Consider the following 6,000-nt stretch of genomic DNA (forward strand, 5'->3'; position numbering starts at 1 on the left):
CATGGAACCAGGCTTGGGCACTTTCCCACCTGGAAAAGCAGTCTAGAGAAACACGTACAGTTAGTGGAACCCCTGCCACAAACTACCTTATATAGTTTGGTACCTGTGACACCGGGGAGAGGTCTCTAGAACCTCCACCCAGTCTGTCTCAGAGAGCCAAATGCCTTTACCATCACTTGCAAGAAAAGAACCCCTTTCCCTGTGTGGGCCTCTGCCATGGGTGGCTCCCTTCCTGCTTCCAGGTCTTGTATGGCTGCATCCGCTTGGTAGAAAGTAGACCAGATCCAGAACACTAGCTGCAAGAGAGTCTGGGAAGTGTGGTTTCTGGTTTTTGTTGTTATTGCTGTTTTAACTCTGCAAAAAAAAGGCAGGGGGGAGGGGCATTAAAAAGGAAAAGGAGTTTGGAATGAGCATCTGCCATGCTCTCCTAGTCTCTGAGGCAGATTGGGATATTTGACTGAATCCCCAAATTCCTGCAGATCTGAATGAAAACTTGGAGTCAATGTGATTTTTCCCAAGAAGCCAGAGCCCAGGATTTAGTAGACCCGGGTTGTGATCTGGATTCTGCCCATGAGCAGCTATGGGACCTTGGCAATTTATCTCACTCTAAGGGAATGACGCTGGATACTCTCGGGTCTCTTCCGGTGGGATCTGCATATAGTCTCTTCTTAGGTGGGGTCTAAGGAAGGGCACTGGGGAAGGCTAAGCCTGGAGGGAGGGGTGTGGTAATAATACACAGCTGATACAGTGGTATCAGCTCCTAAAACCCCAAAGTGAAGAAAGCATGTTTGTGAAAGATCAGTTGGAAGAATAGTCGTTGACTTCCAGCCAGCGCAGGATCTTAATATTGATGCTAGTGCTGTGGCATGAGCACTGTGTGTCCTTTGTGCATTGTCTGGGTCTTCCTGTAGGCTGCTCATAGTTGGGGGGCCCGCTGGGTGCAGAATGGCCACATTGAGTCTGAATATTGAGTGTGGCTTCAGTGGAGCCTAGTGAGGAATTCAGATCGCTCTCTATCCAGCAGGGGTTTGTTAAGCTAATTTGATAATATATATAACAAACTTCTTTGTCAGTGTAGAAGAAGGACATGTTTAAGCTGCTTAAGGAATAAAATGTCTTTTCAGAATTTGGGTCCTGTAGTTTGTATGTAGACAGAAGCTGTTAGCTAGGTCAGTCTCATGTATTCATTCACTAAAACTGGTTTACATAAACTTGATGATCTAGTTATAAAATAATATAGTGAGGTTTTACTTTAAAAAAAAATTTTTTTTGAGGTGAAGCAAACAGTCATTTTATTGACTCAAGTTCTTTTTACATCTTATCTCAGGCTCTTTGCTTAGTAGTTTAGCACCCATCAGTTAGTAGAGAAGGCTGTCCGCATCCAGAGGTTTTACTCTTATAAAACACACATAGTCATTTTATAAAGCCAAGCAAGTTTGGCTCTTTTCTCTGAGTTGCTGTGTGCCCTTATTTGAGGGAAGCTGTTAAGCCTTAAACCTTGGTGTTAATCTCAAGATCACCCATCCTATTCACTAATCTTGACTTTAAATGTCTTATGATTGTTTTATTTTACTTTTTTTTAACTTTTATTTTTTTTAATTTTTATTTTGTATTTTTGAATTTATTTTTGGCTGCTTTGGGTCTTTGTTGCTGCACGTGGGCTTTCTCTAGTTGCGGTGAGCGGGGGCTACTCTTCGTTGCGGTGCGCGGGCTTCTCATTGCGGTGGCTTCGCTTGTTGCGGAGCATGGGCTCTAGGTGCACAGGCTTCTGCTTTACAATGGTGTGTTAGTTTCTGCTTTATAACAAAGTGAAGCAGCTGTACATATACATATATCCCCATATGTCCTCCCTCCCACGTCTCCCCCTGCCCTCCCCATCCCATGCCTCAAGGTGGTCACAGAGCACTGAGCTGATCTCCCTGTGCTATGTGGCTGCTTCCCACTAGCTATCTACCCTACACTTGGCAGTGTACACATGTCCGTGCCACTCTCTCACTTTGTCCCAGCTTACCCATCCCCCTCTCCTTGTCCTCAAGTCCATTCTCTATGTCTACCTCTTTATTCCTGTCCTGCCCCTAGGTTCTTCAGAACCATTTTTTTTTTTTTTTTTTTTTAGATTCCATATATATGTGTTAGCATACGGTATTTGTTTTTCTCTTTCTGACTTACTTCACTCTGTATGAGAGACTCTAGGTCCATCCACCTCACTACAAATAACTCAGTTTCGTTTCTTCTTATGGCTGGGTAATATTCCATCGTATATCTGTGGCAGGCGGATTCTTAACCACTGTGCCACCAGGGAAGTCCGTTATGATTGTTTTTAAATACTTAAGTTCATTCCCAAAAAACGTTTGAGAAAGTTAAAATTAAACTGTCCCAGGCCCAAACATAATTCCAGAAGGAGGCTTCCAGAGACATTTTTGTGCAGTGACAGCTTAATGAGAATAAGACACCAAATCATTAAGTTACATTATGTTTGCTTAGGGCTCAGAAACTTCATTAGTACCAGGGTTTTTTGTCTGTTTGTTTGCTTCATTTTCCTCAAAACTGTGTATGTTATATGTGTGTGTTTTGTAAAGAGGAATTTGAACAACTTTGTCTAGGGCTATGTATTGTCTAGATATATTTTAACTATCTGTGATAGAAATATGAGCACATAGTAACAGCAGAGAAATATTTAAACTCATGCTCTGGCTGAGCACGGAGCTCTATTTTATGTATAGGGCAATTTAAATGCTCTTCAGTAAGCATTGGCCTGTAATACAGGAGCAGTTGTTAGACATAGTAAGAAAGATTTCATTTTGCATCTGTCAAAATGGACTATCTGTACATTGTGTTGGAGTGGAGGAAAGCTAAGCACAGCTGAGCAGTTGCTCTTAATTTATGACCTCAATGCCAGGGAATGATGGAGAGGTTCTTGCCTGAAGGCTGTCTGTAATGCCCACTGAAACAGATGAAGAGAAAAGCCTGACGACAGGCAAAAGTGCATGCTGGTCCTCGTGTGGTCACGGAGCCCCCGTCCGAGCAAGGCGGGTCCCCATCTCTGACCTGCGCAGGTCTCTCCCTGGGGTTGGGGAGTGCCACGCTTGTGCACTCCCTGATGGGAAGACATCAGCTGCACCTTTTCAGGATGTATTCCAGCAGGAATGAGAACCGTCTTCCTGCATTTTGCTGCTAAGTGTCCATGAGCTGTTCCAGCTCAGAGACGTAGCCTCAGCACTGCCGTTGCATTTTTACTTCCCCCCTAAATGGGGACTTTCCCTCAGTCTGGTGGGTTTTCACTCACCAGCCCTGAACAGCAGGTGGCCAGTGCAACGCTGATCCATCCACACATTTGCAGCTGGAGGCCTCTTTCAGAAATTATCTGACTCATTTGGGTCAAATAATAGTTTCCAAGGAGACTTAGAAGAGAGGAAGTGTGATATTAACCTAACCTACATACCAAGTATTTTTTTTTTCTTCTGAAATTTCTTGACAGCTGTTGCATAACCTCTTTAAGTGGCATTTAGAACTCTGTGCCCCAGAATGATAGTTGCCACTGTTGACTGTAAACCCAAATGTCTGTTCTTAAAAAAAAATAGTCATTTGGATAGGGGCTGCTTCCATCAAAAAATTGGAAGTGGGATATGCATTTTTGTATCTATATGTAAACATATGGAAGGGGATGTGCTGTTTCTCTAAACCCATGATTATTTTTACTACTTTGAGGATTAGGCAAGCTTTTCTGCCATCGATGCAAGACTTCAAGAATGTCCCAGTTTGTTTATGTAGGCTTCGGACATGTCAGCATTCCTGCATCATTATCTGCCTGGGACCAGGCTAGCTAGAAGGAGGCAGGAAGAGAGATCTGGTAAGGTTTCCTGTTTTGTTTAATAGCACAATTAACTCTTCGTGGTCTAAGGGCCTCCTTGTTTTGCTGTCTGTACTCTTCAGTAAAGAAGGAAAGAGGTCTGGAGAAGAAGGGAAACCAAATTTTGCTGTAGTGCTGGAAATAAAAGAATTTGTTGGCCTCGCATTTGGGAGGTGGGAGATAGAATGTCAATGGCATATTACAAACTATAATGATAATCAGTCCTAAAAAAGCATGGATAATTGAAATCCGCTGAGAGAATCCTCGAACTCACCAAATCTTTATCAGAGTTATAAAATGGTAATGGAATGGACTGTTTGGTCTTCAAATTCTGTCTTAATTAACACTTTCTGGTAGATGTGGTTGAAGGATAAGGAAAATTAACTTTGGCTAATAGATAGCAAGATGGTAGGTATCTGGTCACATATGAAATGGAGAGTCAGTCCCCGAACAGTGGCGTTAGCTATTTTGCAGGTGGGTAGCTTGGGTGGATAGGAAACATTGCATAAAATATTTTTTCCCCATTAGTTTTAGGGTCAACCTCTGTCAATTTTTTGTGTTTTTTAATGGCTGGAGATTTATGGGGGGAAAAATAAGTGGTAGATAAAAAGGACTATCCCATGCCTTAAAAAGAAATTATGTGAAAATGTAAGGACTTGATTGGATCTGCCCTATCCCCCCTTCTTCCCCCACCTTGCCCTTTCCTCTGCTTGATATGGCTAAAATCCACAGAAGTTTGAATTGGCAGAACAGAATATAAATAGGTATCCTCGCTGTAAGAATGGAAACTAGCAAAAGGCAAAATAGGGATGAAGTTTCCTTATTTTTATGACTTTGAGTGTAGATAACATATGGACAGGAGTAGGAGAGAGGGCAGAGAGTTTGTTCAAAGGATGTGAAGGGGAGTACAGAGCCACTAGGCTGACTCATTATGCATCAGGAAGAAACTGTTTCATCAACATAATTAAATCTTGAACACAAGGCATAGTGATTATGGTAAATTGGTCTCCTGAAATACATTTATTTGTTTATAATGATATAGAGGGGAAAATGGATGGGATTTTATGCTTGGCTGTGTGTAGGAGGTAGGAGAGGAGGTCTCTGGGTTGAACCCCAGGGTTCTGACACGGCCAGTGGTCTGGATGCGGGTGCAATTTGCTGACCTGAGGAATACGGGGGTGGGTTGTGGGTTTGGGGACAAGAGGAAGAATTTGATTTTGGACATATTTAGAAGAGCAAGTGGAAATATCTGGTAAGCAGTAGGATGGATTGGTCTGAAACGTGGGTGAAAGATCTGGTCAAGTGAAACACAAGAGTAAATGTGATTTTCCAAGGAAACCACATACAGGGAGAAGAGGGAGATTGAAAAGATTGGCCCAAACTCCTTAACAGGGCATGGCAGAAGGAAACCCGAGGAGAACAAAAGATGTCTTTGGATATACCAAATCCAGGGCAGAAAGCATGCCTCATTGGAAAAGGAGAGGTGCTATGCCTCCCATAATCTTGGAGGATCAGAATCAAAACCAAATGCAAACTGTTGGTGGGAATGTACATTGATACAGCCACTATGGAGAACAGTATGGAGGTTCCTTAAAAAACTACAAATAGAACTACCATACGACCCAGCAGTCCCACTCCTGGGCATATACCCTGAGAAAACCATAACTCAAAAAGAGTCATGCACCACAATGTTCATTGCATCTCTATTTACAATATCCAGGACGTGGAAGCAGCCTAAGTGTCCATTGACAGATGAATGGATAGAGAAGATGTGGCACATATCCACAGTGGAATATTACACAGTCATAAAAAGAAACAAAATTGAGTTGTTTGTAGTGAGGTGGATGGACCTAGAGTCTGTCATACAGAGTGAAGTAAGTCAGAAAGAGAAAAACAAATACTGTATGCTAACACATATATATGGAATGTTTTAAAAAAATGGTTCTGAAGAATCTAGGGGCAGGACAGGAATAATGACTCAGACGTAGAGCATGGACTTGAGGACACGGGGAAGGGGAAGGATAAGCTGGGACTAAGTGAGAGAGTGGCATGGACATATATACACTACCAAATGTAAAACAGATAGCTAGTGGGAAGCAGCCGCATAGCACAGGGAGATCAGCTTGGTGCTTTTTTTTTTTTTTTTTTTT

The 6,000-nt window shown here is 42.4% G+C and overlaps 1 protein-coding gene across 6 annotated transcripts in view; it reads left to right on the top strand.

Annotated features, from left to right (window-relative positions):
• The window catches only part of SEPTIN11 (septin 11), a 94,896-nt gene that overhangs the window by 56,544 nt on the left and 32,352 nt on the right, over window positions 1–6,000 (top strand). The gene's annotated exons all lie outside the window — the stretch shown is intronic.

This window comes from Physeter macrocephalus, chromosome 7 (assembly GCF_002837175.3).
Source record: "Physeter macrocephalus isolate SW-GA chromosome 7, ASM283717v5, whole genome shotgun sequence".
Classification (NCBI taxonomy): Eukaryota; Metazoa; Chordata; class Mammalia; order Artiodactyla; family Physeteridae; genus Physeter; species Physeter macrocephalus.